The 16,929-nt window shown below is 48.5% G+C and overlaps 1 protein-coding gene across 1 annotated transcript in view; it reads right to left on the minus strand.

The window, feature by feature from the left end:
• Positions 1-16,929, minus strand: part of RFX2 (regulatory factor X2) — a 56,622-nt gene extending 39,693 nt beyond the window's left edge. The window contains exon 1 of the mRNA XM_080916689.1: positions 16,805-16,929. The gene's annotated coding sequence lies outside the window, so the exon portion shown is untranslated. The remainder of the gene's footprint in view (positions 1-16,804) is intronic.

Consider the following 16,929-nt stretch of genomic DNA (forward strand, 5'->3'; position numbering starts at 1 on the left):
CCCAGAAAGGAGTGTAGAACCCTAACTTCATTAGAGAAGTGTCCTTGTGAAGTGGACCCAGGAGTGCACAACTGGCCAAAGGGAGAAAAAAAGATACCAAGTGCTCAACCACAGGGTCTACATCACACCCTGCAGGGACTTCACTGAACAGAGGGCAGAAAGGCTGAAAGAGACTGATCAGGCAGGACCAGAGCCAACAGTGTTTTCTGACCAGGACAGGACCCAGCACCAGCGTTATCTTGTGCTGTCCAGGACAGGCTCAGGTCTGTCCTGTTCTGTTTTTGGTGACTCCATTCTTGGGTCTGTATTAAGTCAATTCCCAAAAGAGGAACTCAGGATCATTTTGGGGACATGGAATAAGATGTTCCGAGCCTGCTGGAAAGGCAGAAAGAGAGACATGGAGATTCTTTTAAATATAATTGGGAAATGTTTGATTTGTTTGTTTTTGTGTTGAGATGGTGTCACATAGCACAGAGTGGCTCAAACTCTCTATGTGGCCAAGGATGACCTTGAACATCTGAGTCTCCTGCTGTCACCTCTCAAACCCTGGGGTGACTGGTGTGTGCCCATCACATGTGTGCCCATCTTCTTGAATTAACCATGTAAAAGCTCATGTTTAACATTTTACATAGCCAGGCATGGAGGAACATGTCTCTAATCCCAGCATTCAGGAGGCAGAGGAGATCTCTGTTAGTTAGAGGCCAGCCTGGTCTACACAGTGAGTTCCAGGACTGCCAATAGCAACAGTGCTTAGTGCACTCAGTGCTGGGCACCTGCCTGGCATGTGAGGTCCTGGGTCGACTCTCAAGTACCACAGTGACATTATGGCTGACCTGACACTGGCCAAATCATCACTTGGGGCTGGAGGTGTCTGACCTGGCTGCTGTCTCCCCATTCTCCTGCTACCTCCTAAAGGACATATGAGTTTTGTCTGAACACATGGTTTGCCACGAACAGCAGGACAACTTTGAGGCACCTCTAGGACCCCTGCCCAGGGAGCTGGTGCTCAGCTCAAACTGCTGGGACTCCACAGTGGGACAGCATGGGACCGGCCTGGTACTGATGGTATCTTCTCACATTTACTCTCCATCCCAGTGCCTTGTTCACCAGGAGCTGGAAGAAGGAACACCAAAACCCACCACTTATGTCATTGCCAGATGCTTTTGTATGATCCACGATTGCTCAGCTGAGAAGGAAGGCAATACCAAGGCCACAAAAGATTAGATGACAAACATGCTGCTGTGCAAAAAAAAAAAAAAAAAAAAAATGGCAGAGAGGGGGAGATAGAGGGGGAGATGGAGGAGGAGATGCAGGAGAAGATGGAGAAGGAGGAGATGGAGGAGGAGATAAAGGAAGAGATGGAGGAGGAGATGGAGGGGGAGATGGAGGAGGAGGAGATGGAAGAGGAGGAGATGGAAGAGGAGATAGATAGAGGGGGAGATGAAGGAGGAGATGGAGGAAGAGATGAAGGGGGAGATGGAGGAAGAGATGGAGGAGGAGATGGAGAAGGAGGAGATGGAGGAGGAGATGGAGGAGGAGATGGAGGAGGAGATGAAGGAGGAGATGGAGGAGGAGATGCAGGAGGAGATGGAGGAGGAGATGGAGGGGGAGATGGAGGAGGAGGAGATAGAGAAGAGATGGAGGGGAGATGGGGGAAGAGATGGAGGAGGAGATGAAGGAGGAGATGCAGGAGGAGATGAAGGAGGAGATGGAGGAGGAGATGGGGGAAGAGATGGAGGAGGAGATGAAGGAGGAGATGGAGGAGGAGATGAAGGAGGAGATGGAGGAGGAGATGGAGGAGGAGATGGGGGAAGAGATGGAGGAGGAGATGAAGGAGGAGATGGAGGAGGAGATGAAGGAGGAGATGGAGGAGGAGATGCAGGAGGAGATGGAGGGGGAGATGGAGGAGAAGGAGATAGAGAAGAGATGGAGGGGAGATGGGGGAAGAGATGGAGGAGGAGATGAAGGAGGAGATGGAGGAGGAGGAGATAGAGAAGAGATGGAGGGGGAGATGGGGGAAGAGATGGAGGAGGAGATGAACTCACAGGAATGGAATTTCCTTGGAGATCATGAAATGTTCTGAAATTAGTGCTGATGGCCACATTAATTTGTGAATATACAAAAGTTTAATAAGCAAAATATTTCAAATGGGTGAACTCTGTGTTATGTAAAATATAATTTAATATGTCTGGTGTTTTTATCACATTGTGTGTGTGTGTGTGTGTGTGTGTGTGTGTGTGTGTGTATGCTTTCAGGTCACAGCACACATGTGGACATAGAGCACAACTTGTGGGAACTACTTCCACCACATGGGTCTTGGAACTGAATTAGGTAGTCAGTCTTGGTGGCAAGTGTCCTACCCACTGAGACACTTTGCTGGTTGTCGTAAATCTGTTTTTAAAAATGTATATGGGTCTCAGATGTGGAGGTTCACAGTTTTAATCTCAGCAAGGTAAAGGCAGGGAAATCGTTCTAAGTCTGAAGACAGTCTGGTCAACAGTAAGAGCTCCAGGAAAGCCAGGACTACTTAGTGAGTCCCTTGTCTTTAAAAAAAACTAAAATAATTAGTGCATAGTAAATGCAGAGCTTTGAGCATGCTAGGTTGAAGCCTCCATCCATAGGCCTTACTGAGGAATTCTAAACAGGGACTCCACCCCCTGCCTCACCCCAGCCTCTCACTGGGAGTTCTAGGCAGGGGCTCCACCCCCTGACCATGTCACAGGTCTCATTTTTTATCATGAAACAGCATCTAACCATGCTGCCTACACTGGTCTTTCAGTCCTCCTGCCTCACTCTGGTTGTCTGCGGTGGGAGGCCTGTGCCATCAGGGCCAGCTCAAGAGCTCTCCACACAGCAGCATTCCAGGGCCTCTCTCTAGAAAGCCAGCAGACCATAGCATCTGACAAGGCAGCCAACTACGGCAGTGCTTGTCAAATAAAGAGTAACGCAATTAATCACAAACTGAAGTGGAAGCAAAGGCGTTTATGAGTTTTAATGCAGGTAATTACACTCACTGTAAAATCACCGTGGCACAAAACATTAACAGTCTCATTAATTCACTGTTAATTGCCTAGTTGTATTTCAAATGTCTCTCAAAAATTAAATAATTTGACTGCACAGTAATTTTTATGTAAAGAGGTCCATAGGAGGTAGACAGAAGTCCAGGGTGGCAATACAAACCTGTCACCTTGGCATCTGAAAGCAGAGAGAAGCAGGAAGGAAGATCACAAAACAAAATAAGGACCAGTGAGATGTCTCAGGATAAAGCTTGCTGCTGAGCCTGATGATCTGAGTTTGATCCCAGGGACCCACACACATGCACGTGCATACCCAGAAGTAAATCAATGTAATAAAAAAGGTAAAGATTAGCTTTATGTTATATGGATTTTTATTTCTATTTATTATAAATAAAAGATAGAGTAAGTGTTGAGGAATACCCAATTAGAACAAAAGGTGCACCTGGTGCAGGGTGACTGTTTTCCTCAGAAAAGGGACATTGTGATTAAGAGAAAATCTGGTGCAAAAACTCAAAGAGTCAAAAATCCTTGTGACCTTTGCAGCAATGAACTTGGGGACCAAACAAGTCCAAGAGGCTTTGCAGGGGTGTCCCGTAAGGGGGAGGGGAGGTAGGCAGGGGTGTCCCGCAGAAAGGAGGGGAAGTAGGAGGGAGGTCTGTTTTAGAAAGGCTGGGCTTATGCTGCCAACGCTTGCTTCTGAAGGCCCATAAATAGACCAGCCTGAGGGTGATGAATGGGCACAGAGAGCAGGAGGGCGACTCTGCCCAACCCAGAGTCAGAAACAAGACCAGGCTGGGGTTTGGGAACTCAGACAAATGCAGCCAAGAGAACGTGGGAGTGGCAGGGTGTGAAACTAGTAGTTTCTAGAAGATCTTACAGGTTTCTGGAAGATTCTAAAAGTTTCTAGAACATTAATGTGGGAGGTAGAAGGAAAGCTATTTGAGATCAGTGTCTCAGAATCACAGTGACTTTCAAAAAATTATCAACTGTATTTTAAAATGAGAGGAAAGTTGACACTAGGGCAAATAATCTCATTAGGGGTGAGGTCTTGCTTGGGTTTCTGTTTCGAACTGTTTGTCTAAAGAGAGAGAATGCAAACTACAGCAGAAACCACAGAATTATTGAGAGGTTCCAGAGTGAAGCCCTCCACTCGTGCAGCAGAGCGCAGATGCGATTGGATACTCATGGCATGTGACAGGACACTGTGGCCCGAGTGGTCTGGAGGCTGTGTAGACAGCACTGACAGGAGCAGAGCACCGGCTTCGGTGGTGTGTGTGGAAGAGACACACCCACCCCTTGTGGGGACTTGGAGGGACAGGAAGCCCGGCTGTTCCATGAGCCCTGAAGGTAGTCAAGGCAACAAGCACAGACTTGTGGCTGTGGAACAAGCCTCTCAGGGTGCATGGGTACAGCTCCTGGGGAGGAATGTGGCTGCATCAGGCACATGGGAACGTGAGTGGGTGGGGTAGAGCTGACACAGCAAGGCATGGCTCAGGGAGGTGCCTCAAGGGGCTCAAGAACCTTCTCTGGTGCCTTCAGGATACAAGGTGGCATTGCAGTGTATGTGTATGTGTGTGTGTGTGTGTGTGTGTGTGTGTGTGTGTGTTGCTGGGGAGGGCACAAGTTTTCATCAAAGGACCTGTTACCTGGCATATTCTGAAACATTTAGAAGATTGAAGATTCGCTGGGCAGGGAGGTGATGAACAGGGAAAGAATGAGAGGGCGGTGTGCATGCTCATGTGTGGTGTGCATGGAAGTGGCAATGTGGCAACAGCTTCACCCTCACCTGCAGTGGAAGGCCGTGGAAGGCCGTGGAAGGCAGTGGAAGGCCGTGGAAGGCAGTGGAAGGCAGTGGAAGGCAGTGGAAGGCCGTGGAAGGCAGTGGAAGGCAGTGGAAGGCAGTGGAAGGCAGTGGAAGGCCATGGAAGGCAGTGGAAGGCAGTGGAAGGCCGTGGAAGGCAGTGGAAGGCCGTGGAAGGCCGTGGAAGGCCGTGGAAGGCAGTGGAAGGCAGTGGAAGGCCGTGGAAGGCCGTGGAAGGCCGTGGAAGGCAGTGGAAGGCAGTGGAAGGACGTGGAAGGCAGTGGAAGGCAGTGGAAGGCCGTGGAAGGCCGTGGAAGGCCGTGGAAGGCAGTGGAAGGCAGTGGAAGGCCGTGGAAGGCAGTGGAAGGCAGTGGAAGGCCGTGGAAGGCCGTGGAAGGCAGTGGAAGGCCGTGGAAGGCAAGAAGCCTAAGAACCAGCTGCCTCCTCCTGAGGCCGGTAGCACCACAACCTGCCTCCTAACCCAGAGCTGCTGGGTACCCTAGGACACATCTGCATAGCAGAAACATAGGCAGCAAGGGAAAAAAAAAAAAAAAAAAAAACAGTCAGCAGCAGAGCCAGAAAGAAACAGACAGAGGGATGGGGGAGAGAGCTGTTGTCGAAAATATAATGAAAAATAATAAAGACAGTATTAGTTCAGCCATGGACTCCTGTTATGACTCCAACCTTAAGGACATCAGCTCAGAGAAAGATCCAGATACTAAAAGGTCACACTGGGTGTGAGGATCAGTGACAGATGTCCAGAGTAGGAAAACCCAGAGACAGAATGTGTATTCATGGGTGCTGGGAAAGTGGGGTGATGGACAAAAAGGCGGTGTTCAGGAGATGAGGTTCTGGTGAGAGTGGTGGACTGTTCAGGAATTAAATAAAGGGAATGCTTACACAACTTTGTGAATGCATCAAAAGTCCCTCAACTGTACAGAAAGAATGAATGTAAATAAAATTCTTTAGGCTGGGGTGGGTAGAGTGCTTGCCCAGGGATCCATCCGCAGCACCACTTAACTGTGGTGGCTCATGCCAGTTATCTCAGCACTCAGGAGGCAGAGGCAGGAGGGTCAGGAGTTCAAGGTCAGCCTCAGTTACATGGAACTTTGAAGTCAGCCTGAAACACATGAGACATGTCCAGGGGGAAGGAGGGGGAGGGAGGGAGGATGCTTCCCCTGGGATGTGGTTCAGAAGGGAGTCCATGAATGCTGATCCAAGCTTCTGACCCCACTAGATAGACAGTCACTGTGGAGTGATAGCTGATGTACAAACCTGGCCAACTGCTGCTTGATTCAACATGCTACTGTGCCTGCATGTCCACAGCTACTGAGTGCTTTCACTTTTGTCCCAGGTGATTGGAAGACAACAAAAATGAGAATATTTTGTGACAAAAGAGTGCTTAGGTGTAAAGGTGCTTGCTGCTAGGCCTAAGGTCTGAGTTCAAGCCCTGCGTCCTACCAAGGGGGTAGGAGAGACCATATTCCCACACAGACACCAAAAATAAATTTAAAAATAAAGTATTATAATCTCAACAAATAAACAAAGGAGAAAATATAATAAATAAAATTGCAACACAGAGGATTTCCCTTCCAACTTTCTATTTCTTGAAGTCAAAAGGAAATTTCCCCTGGTTTAGGGATGGTTAGACATGAGGACAGACAGACCGCAGGACTGCTCTACCTGCTAAAGGTGTGCATTTGTCCCACACTCTGTTTTAAACACACTGAAATCTCTGGAAACTTTCAAACCACACCAAGAGCCGAATCTGAGCACTGCCATCAGCCACACAGACCTCCACTCACACTCAGCCCTTCCAAAGGAGGCTGCTCTTCCATTCTAGGACTTCACACCTGGGGAACTTTCTAGAAGAACAACTGGTAATTTCAAGCACAGCACAGGGCCCGAAGCCGCCCAGCTGCCTGGGCAGAGGAATGGTGCGGGGGCGGGGGGTGTAGCAGCAGAGTCAGCAACAACAGGCGCTTGCTGCCAAGTCTCACGGCACGGGTTCAACCCTCGACTCCTCAGGGTGGGAGACTCCCTGACTTCCCTTGTCCATGTTACACATGGTACACATGTGCACTTGACATACTGTCTTCCCAACATGCTAAACATGCCAAGAGAGACTGGAAGCAAGTGGGGCAAAGACTCTAGCTGCCCAGGTGCCCAAAGAGGAAAGTTGGTTAGGTCGTGAGAAGGCTAGGTTGATTCCATAACAGGTTTCAAGTTGGCAGTTAAAGAGACTAGGCCTAATATCCAGGCTTCAGGCAGCAGTCAGAAACTGACCCACCACCTGGCCAGAAACAAGGACAGTGGGTCAGCGGTTTTCAGCCAGCTTCCACGTCCCAGTAATGGAATGTCCTTGACAGAGTAAGACAAAGCTCACCTACCCCAGGATTCCTCAGCAACAGTTTCCAGCCACCATGCCCTGGTAATGGTTCCAGAATGCCTAAGATAAGTCAGACAATGCACACCTATCCCAGGACTCCCCTAAGGTGTTTTAAATTAGGCCTGAAAGCTCACTACAGGGTCTCTCTGTCTTGGAAATAGAGACCCCAGCACGCTGGACTTCTGCAGAATAAAACACTCTACGTTTACACACTATTTGAGTCTAGGGTGTCATCCTTTGGTGAATCATGAACTCTTACAGTAGAAGGGTTCGTTCCAGACTGGAAGCTGTCATCTGAGCAGTAGAAGACTCTTTCCCTGACCAGAAATTGCTGAGGTGCCATGTTTGGTCAATGTCACTCAGTTGAACTAGGCTAGGAGCATGTTTTGACACTGAGCTGTGAAGCTCAAGTCACCCTGATAACCACACTGTGGTTCCCACAACACACATTCCTGTTGCTTAAGCCAGGCGCTCACTGGAGTTGATGCTGGTGGCCAGTGGTTGCTCACACGAGACCAACTCTCCAGCACCTTCTGTCCTTAGCTTTCCACAGGTAAAATAAAGTCACCAAGTTAACTTAAGAACCTGGGATGGCAGCTGACTGAGGAATTTTCTAGAAAGTAAAGAAAAAAGGTATATCAAGCCAGAAGCATGCCCAGTCCTTTACCTTCCTGTGAATGTGAAATCCCAATGCATTTCTCATCTGTTAGAGACATCTGCAAGTTGCATCCCAGAGAGGCAGGAAGGACCAGTTGAGGCACCATGAAGCAGGTACATATTTCTACAAGACCTTAGCCCACAGCCAACCTCTTGGACAAAAAGTATCTGGGCAGTGTGGAATATTTCTCAGAGGTAAACAGGAGGAACAAGACAGTGGGTCAGGAGGAGCAGCAAATCAGACCAAGGCCATAGCCCTGCTGCCTTGTCTTTCTAAGACATGGCCCCTTTCTCTCCTGAGGTTTTGTCTGCTTTAACCATTCCTATCTTCTTGGTGTTCAGTCCTAGAAGTTACTTCCTCCCCTGCCATCTCAGCCTCTTTCAGCTCCCTACACTTCAGAGGCTTCTATTCAATGTGATCCAACATTTAGGGGTGGAAACAGCAGCAGAGTACATGGATGGATTGACAGATGGGTGAACTGGTAGGTGAGTGGATGGATGGATGGATGGATGGATGGATGGGTGGGTGGGTGGGTGGGTGGATGGATGGATGGATGGATGGATGGATGGATGGATAGATGGATGGATGGATGGGTGGATGGGTGGGTGGATGGATGGATGGATAGATGGATGGATGGATGGGTGGGTGGATGGTAGGGTAGATGGATAGATGGAAGGGTGCATGGATGGGTAGAAGAGTGGAAGGTGGATGGATGGAGGGATGGAGGGAAGGATGGATGGATGGATGAAAAGGCACGATGTAGTCCATCCACACACTGAAGTATTACAAGTTGAAGAAAATTCTGATCCCTGACCCAGCTATATCAGGGTTCTCTGAAGAACAGAAGCTGATAGAATGAATGAACATTTACAAAAGGTTTATTAGAGTGACGCACAGCCTGCTGTGTAAGACTGGACACCGCAGCAGTCCCATCTCATCCTGTAGTCATGGAGGTCCTAGAGAGCTGCCAGATCCTAAGTTCATGTTGGGATCTAACAGTACCAGAGAGATGGCTCAGGATAGAGAGCTATGGTGAGCAGACAGAAAGCACAAATGTCCTTTCATATGGGTTGTGAGCAAAACTGTGCCCTGAATTTAGGGTCTTCAGACCTCAAATGATGCAACCAAGAAGAGTCCCTCACAGGTGTGCTCAGTTGCATAATTCTAGATGCAGTCAACAAACAACATCAGCCATCAGCAAAGAAGGGCTTTGAGAACACAATGCTAGTTTAAAATGAGCCAGACACAGAAGGCCACATACAAAGGAATCCTATCCACAGGAGGTCCCAGTGCCATCAAACCCAGAGACAGGAAGGTGGGCGGTAGGACAGACATTGGCTTCGTATGGCAGCATAGCTGTCCTCTGGGAAGAATGGGTCTCTGCAGAGGGCTGCATGGCCACACCAAAGCTTGGCTGGTATGCTACTGTGACAGAAGCCAGCTACGAGCTGGGTGAATTCTCTCCTCTGCTTCTCTCGCCCTCGCTTTCCCTCAGGACCCAACCTTTCTAGAACCTCATTCACATCAACACACACCCCTGAAGGACCTCTGGCTTGGACACCCCAGATCCTATGGATGTCCCATCTGGCTCCCTACTTCACTGTTGTCCATTCAGTGTCTCAAGCACACAGCTGGCTCTGTGACCCACTCCATATCCCTGATGTCACTGAATGGCCAGGATTTGCCTGACCCTGAAGCCAGACATCCAGGAAGGTCACTGGCCTCAGGGGCTGAGACGCTATGGTGAGCACCCAGGCCCTGCCTGGAGAGCCCTTGAGGACAGACACATCGGTCCTTACACCTCTCCCAATGCAGCTGCAGCCTCCAGTGCAGCCACCAGAACCTCTGATCCCAGAGGCCTCCAGCCCAGCAAGACAGGACACCAGGAGGTCTGGGGAGATATAGTTCAAGCCTAATGGTGACACTCTTTGGTACAGAATCTCATCTCTATCACTGATGCAAAGCATTGAAAGTTTGGGGGGACCATGATTCAGTGGATACAGTGGGTCCCTATCATGCAAGGAGTCCTAGGTTCCAGCCCCAGTGCTGTTTAAATGAGGTGTGGTAGCATGTGCCTGGCACTCCAGCACTCAATAAGTGACAACAGAATGATCCGGAATTTAAGGTCATCCTTGGCTACATAGCAAGTTTGAGGCCAACCCAGTGTACAATGGCACCCCCTTACCACTGTAAAAATAATCCACAGGATTTGACCCAATAGTCATGGTTAATAATCCCTATTTAGGTGTTTGCTTCGGCAGCACATATATTAAAAATTGGAACGATACAGAGAAGATTAGCATGGCCCCTGCACAAGGATGACATGCAAATTCGTGAAGCGTTCCATATTTTTACAACCACTCTGAAAATCAGTCTGGCAGTTCCTCAGAAAATTGGACATAGTCCTACCTGAAGACCCAGTTATTCCACTTCTGGGCATATACACCAGAGATGCTCCAACATACAATAAGGACACATGTTCCACCATGTTCATAGCAGCCCTATTTATAATAGCCAGAAGCTGGAAAGAACCCAGATGTCCTTCAGTAGATGAAGGGATACAAAAATCGTGGTATATTTACACAATGGAGTACTACTCAGCTATTAGAAACAATGACTTCAAGAAATTCCTAGGAAAATGGATATATCTAGAGAATATCATCCTGAGTGAGTTAACCCAATCACAAAAGAACAGACATAATATGCAGTCACTGATAATTGGATACTAGCTCCAGAAAAAAACAACAACAACAAGTGTATAGCAGCCTCTCAGAGTGGGGTACACCTGGACCTTAAATAATTAATTACTTAAGAGCTAAGAAGATAGCTTTGTGGCAATTTTTGGTATTTAAAAATCATTATGTTTAATCTATACACACCAAAAAAACTTTGACTATTTCCATGTTATGTTTTACATGTACTTTGTGCTTATGGTAACTAGTAAGATTTCAATGCATACTATCAAACCTTTAAAAAAATCAAGTAGTGACAAAAATATATTCATATAGTGTTATGCCAAAATGCTTAAAAAATCTGTACATGCATCTCTCTTTTTTAAAAAATAAAGTTGTAAGAAAAAAAATCCCTACTTAGTCCAAGACCTTTCAAAGTCTATCCTCATCTCTTGTGAGCCCTTGCAGTTGGCCATCAGTAGCTTCTGGAAGATTCCTGAAAACATGTCCCTTCTCCTCTTCAGCCTCTGTGGCAAGTCTAAGGTTTGCTGAAACTCTGACGACCTTCCCACTACTCCCAGCCCTTGGGCACAATGCCTTCTGTACCCTCAGGGGAATGTTGTCTGCTCCTCCTGGTTGGTCCTGCCTGTCACAGGAGGGCACTCAGTCAGAGAAGGATAGTGACTGGCATCTATCTGATGAGCCAATGGCATGGGCAGCCCTTCCTGGATACCTCAACCTCACACCTGCCAACTCTTCTCATGGCTCCACCTCCATCTCTCCTCCCTCCAATCACCAGGCAGCAGCCAGCCCTGAGTGTGCCAGTGGATTCCACACAGCACTCTACCCCAGAGCCTGTGGACTTCCAACCCCTGTGGAAGTTGAACCCTGAGCTTCATTACCTAATGTCAGGCCACAACATGTCCCTCTATCTTGGGAGTGGGGTCTCATGTACCCAGGCTGGCTTTCAACTCATTATGTAACCAAAGATGACCTAAACTCCTGATCCTTCTGCTTCTGCCTCCCATGGGCTGGATGGCAGGCATGTTTTTCCTGGTGCTGGAAACAGAGCCCAGGGTTCTGTGAAGCCAGACAAATGTTGTACCCACGGAGCCAGCTCATCATCATTCTACTATGCTTACATTTTGTTAACTTGTGTGCATGGATTTATCTTTGCTGCTTCTATCTATTTATTATGTGGATGCTGAGTGCCTTGGAGGTGAAATGAGGGCACAAGATTCTCTACCTCTGGAGATATAGAGCTAGGTGGGAGCTGGGAACCAAACTCAGGTCCTCTACAAGATCAGTAAGCTTTTAACCCTGAGCCATCTCTCCAGCTCCACTCTATTTTCTAAAAAGATTTATTTATTTTATGTATGTAAGTATATACACGGTCACTGTCTTCACACACAACAGAAGAAGGCATTGGATTCCATTACAGATGGTTCTGAGCCACCATGTGGTTGCTGGGAATTGAACTCAGGCCCTCAGGAAGAGCACTCAGAGATGACTTAGCATTAGGAGTACTCTACCTATTTTTAATGGGTGTATGATGTTTCCTGAGTTAATCAGTGAGTCCTCATGAAGTGCATCCTAAGAGCAGAAATCTCTGGGGTTTATAGGGATAAGGGGTCAGTCAACCATTTTGGATTCACTAGGGCTCAAGAAGCAGCCAGCGTTGCCAGGGTTCTGGAAAGAGTGGCAGAACATGCCGTGCTCACACCTCACATGACAGGAATGTGGCTGTAAGAACTGAGGTTCACAGGGCTGGGTGCCTGCTCCTGGGGGCTGAGTCTTGGCATGAAGGCCAGTCCAGCCCACCTCCTGGTGGCTCCCTTCCAGATATCACAGGGTTGGCACCTGCAAGTCAGTTTTAGATGTCAAAACAGCCCTGTTCAGTGGGCTGGCCCCCCAGTAAACTCCTGGTCACCATAATGTCCGCAGTGAAGAGATGCTCACTGTCAGTGATTAGGGTTAAAATCTGGTGGCTTTTTTTTTTTTAAAGCTGGGGTCATTGCTCAGCAGTGAGCTCCTGCCTGACATGTGCAATGTAACATACGATGTGTCCACTCAGTGCACAGGGTACTGGACAGAGAACCCCAGAGACAGAGGAGTGTTACAAACGGCACCTGAAGAGATGTGGTGATGTGGACGCTGCTAATGACCCCTGAGTCAGCATCACAATCAGAGTGTCTGGCTGGTGCACACTAATGGAAGAGTAAGAAATGAGAGGAATGAACTTGGGGGACCCTGGGGAGCCAGACCTGGCCACCTCAGGTTTCAGGGATCAGGAATAATCTATACAGAAGCAGCCATCGGCACCTGAAGGGCTCCTTGGGTGGGGAACTCCAGTACAGAGGCCTGAGATCTGGGCAGGGCCATCACCTGCACCTGCTGTACTATTCCACCTTAGAGCATCCTTGTCAGAACAGACACGAACATCTCCTTAAATGACTTCTCCTTTAGGAGAGGCAGCGCCTATCTGACCACCTATCATCATAGCCCCAGTTGGGGAGAAGGAGGATCAAGGTTCAAGTTCAGAAATAAGTGAAGCCCAGTCTCAAGCAACAAACAAAATGTCATTTGATAATAGAAGACCATGAGTCATGCAGGTGGTCCAGTTCATCTCCACCTTCTAACATACATGTCACCTACCCATCCATCTTCAGTTCATCAGCCCACCCACCCACCTATCCATCCATCCATCCATCCATCCATCCATCCATCCACCTGTCTGTCCATCTACTCATCCATCCATCTGCCTACCCATCTGTTGACGTTTGGTCTGTAGTATGGATTGTAATGCTAAATACTGGCTCTGGTTGTCTCAAGGTTGGGGAGATCATTTCAGACACCAATTGAAGTCATGTAACCTTGATCTTTAATTTAAAACTATTGAATAAAGTTGTCTATAGCCTGTAGCTGGGCAGGAGAAAGGTAGGTAAAGTTTCAGTTTCCAGGTTTAGGGTCTGAGGCAAAGACCTCGAGGGAGAGAGAGAAGAGAGAGAGAAGACACTATGGGTAGGTGAGTCATGAAAACATGGCCATGAGGGCGGCCAGTAGGAGTTGAGAGCAGCCCAGATGGAACATGGCCTGAAGGTTATAACTCAGGTTACTGATGGAAGTAGACAAGACAGCACAGCGGGCAGAGGTCTGCCCAGCCCTAGTGCTTTAAAGCTTATTATAAACAAAAAGGCTTTGTGTCTTTTCTGGGAACTGAATGATCAAAGGTGGGACAGAAACTCCTGTATGAGATTAAAAATTTAATACAACACTTACCCATCCACCCACCTACCCATCCATTCACTCATCCACCCATCCAGCCTCCTATTCACCTGTTTGTCTGTCCATCCATCCATCCAACCACCCCCACCCACTAATGCTGGACAAAGGTGGGCTGAGCCGTCCCTCACATACTGAAATCCCAGTAAAGATCCCAATGGCTTAAGCAGCACTAACCAACCCACTGTCCTTCCAAAAACACTGCTGTCTAGGAAGCCCCAGGCACCAGAGCACCAGGCCCCATTCTCACCCTTACCTAGTCCTGGCTTACTTGATGGGGACAGAGCAATAGCTTATATAAGGTGACTGATATGCGCTTCTCTGCAATAGTCAGAAACAAGGCAGGAACCCTGGCTGGGGTCATTTCAGCCCCAAGGCTCCGAAAACGGGACAGAAGCTGCATATGCTCCCCTGCAGTTTGTTGAGAACGGCATCCTCCAGACAGTGTGCCTTCTTTTCAAGAAGCGCCCATAGTTTACAAGCACATGGGAGGTGGCATTATTTAAACAGCTAGCTTCAGTGAGCTTAAAACAAACAGGTAGCACTTGGGAGGCAGAGGCAGGTAGATCTCTGAGTTTGAGGCCACCCTGGTCTACAGAGCAAGGTCCAGAACAACCCGGGCTATATAATGACACCCTATCTCAAAAAATACAATAAAATAAAGAAACAGGGCTGGGATGCCCAGGCAGTGGCAGAACACTTGCCTAATGTATGCAAAGCTGAGCACCTCAATAAATAAATAGGCAAAAAAGAAAATAAAACGTGATTACTTCTAGCCAAGGACTTCAAGGACTTAACAAGCTAACCAACTTTTAGTTTATACATAAACTTATAAACTTTATATGGACATACTTATATATACTAATACATATAAAATGATTATTTATATCATCAACGAGAAAGCTGAGAGGGCTCAGCAGGAGCAAGGAGCTTACTGCCAAGTCTGGTACTTCTAATACAGTCTAAAGTGTCAGGGATACTTCAATCAGCAAGAGAATAAAGGCTGTATTTTAGAGGGCCAGTGTGGTGGCGACAAGTCCTTCACAGCCTGTGCTGGCCCTTAGGCTCAGATAGTGACCCACCAGACAGGTCTGAGGGTAACAGCCTGAGTTCTCTTCTCCAGTGGGTAAGTGGCCATACCGGGAGGATTTTCCAGTCCACTCAGGAAGGGCAGGGACTCAGTCAGAACTCAGTCCCTGCGAACAAGCGCCCTTCACTAGCTGAGGCCAAAGATGTTAAAAATACAGACAAGAAAACATTTTAAGAGAAGCTTTATGTCATTATTATTTTATTAATATTATCACTGCTCTAGAATTGTCTTCGCTTCACTTTAAATTAAAAGTTTATCTCCACTGTCAGGGAGATGGCTCTTGCCACCAAGCCTACTGAGCTCCCAGGATTCACATGCTGAGAGTCTCCTGTAATCTGTCTTCTAACTTCAGGGTGTGCACATGGAGTGTGGTCACACACAATAAATAAATACATGTAAAAAATTAAATAGAAAAGTAGATCACTTGACAATAAGTAAATAATTATCTGATTCCCAAGGACCTACTGGCACCTGACACCACTTCTGAGGAGGGAGCCACTGTCCTCTGTGCTGTGGTCCCAACTGAACTCTGTTCCCTTCTAGGAAAAAAGGGGCAAAAAGTAGAAGCAGGCCAGGGTGGAATGAGTAGGGTCATCAGGAGTGGAGGGGGTAAGAGAGGTGTGGTGGGTATATGATCAGAACACATTATACACACAGGGAAAGGTCACACACATCATGAGGTGCAAGTAATACATGCTAATAAAGTTAAAATTATTTAACACTCAATCGTTGTAGGAGTTTCTGGGGAGGGGGTGGCACAAATCTTGTGCAAAGCAAGGCAATGACTGAGGATCCCAGTGTCCCCCAGAGGCGCTAAAGTAGGAGTGAAGTCTCAGGAGAGACAGCAAGCAGCCCAGCTGTTTTCTTGGTGCGTTCCTGCCCCAACCCCCTGCCGCCACCCTGGGAGACTGTCCGACTCTGCCCTAGCGAATCCCGACTGCGGATGCGGCCCATGGGAAAAGGGCGAGGTAGACACTCCGGTGTTTTGGGAGGTGCTGCCTGTGCACGGGAGGGCTGCGCACGCACTCTCCCGGCCTCCTGAATCTTCTACAAACGGTTCACACAATATTTTCCTTCGGAAAAGTTTTCTGGATTGCGGATCTCGGCGAAGAGGAAGCTGTGGGTGCGCATGAGCTTCACCGCGCGGCGTGGGAATGGACCCCAAAACACAGCAGTGTAGGGTTCCAGGGAGAGGGATCCTAGGATCTGAGGTGACGGGGTGATTTGGGGGGGGGGCAAGAAAACGCAAATGGAGGAGTTCCTTCCAGAACAAACGCGATGACTATTTTGGTCAAAGCACAAGAAAGGGGTGCCGGGGCTCCCAAATCCAGTGTGCCTGAGTCAAGAAGGAAACTTGAGGGTCAGAACTTATGAGCCAAGCAGAAGAGTACCCTCGGAGTCAAGTTCATAGATGACAGCCAGAACCCCGATTTCAGAAGTATAAAGGTTGTTCCTGGGTTTTCAGACTTGGGGGAGAATGGCTGGCTCTGTGGGAGCCCCCAACTCCGGTTTTGGAGGGATGACAAGGAGCGGGTTTGGGGCAGTCCCGAATTTAGGCTTTGGGGATAATGAAAGTGAGGACTAGTTTGGGGGCGTCTTCGTGCTCCAGGCGTTTCGGGGTAAAAATAAGAGACAAGCAGGTTTTCTGGAGTCCCCGCCCCTCAAAGTCAGATTTAGTGCGTCAAAGGCGACAAGAGATCGCTTCTCAAACTTTTGAGAGTATGAAAGAGGTTCTACCCAGCCCAGGGCTCCCCCAAATCAGAGGCGCCGATCAGGGCTGGGTGAGGTTAGCTTCTGCAAAGTTGGGGCGCCGGGTCCCACCGCTCCTGCCCCTGCGACCCCCCAGCGGTGTTTCCCCCTCCGCCGCTGCCCCTTCCCCGGCCCGCACCGCTCACCTGGAGTTCGGCAGGGAGTTCGGGTAGCGGCTCCCGCGGCGTTGGCCGCTGCGTGTCGCTCCGCGTTGGTAAGTAACAGTCTCCACGGCTACAGTCTCTATGGCGGCGGCGGTGGCGGCGCCGGC

This window comes from Micromys minutus, assembly GCF_963924665.1.
Source record: "Micromys minutus genome assembly, chromosome: 5".
Lineage (NCBI taxonomy): Eukaryota > Metazoa > Chordata > Mammalia > Rodentia > Muridae > Micromys > Micromys minutus.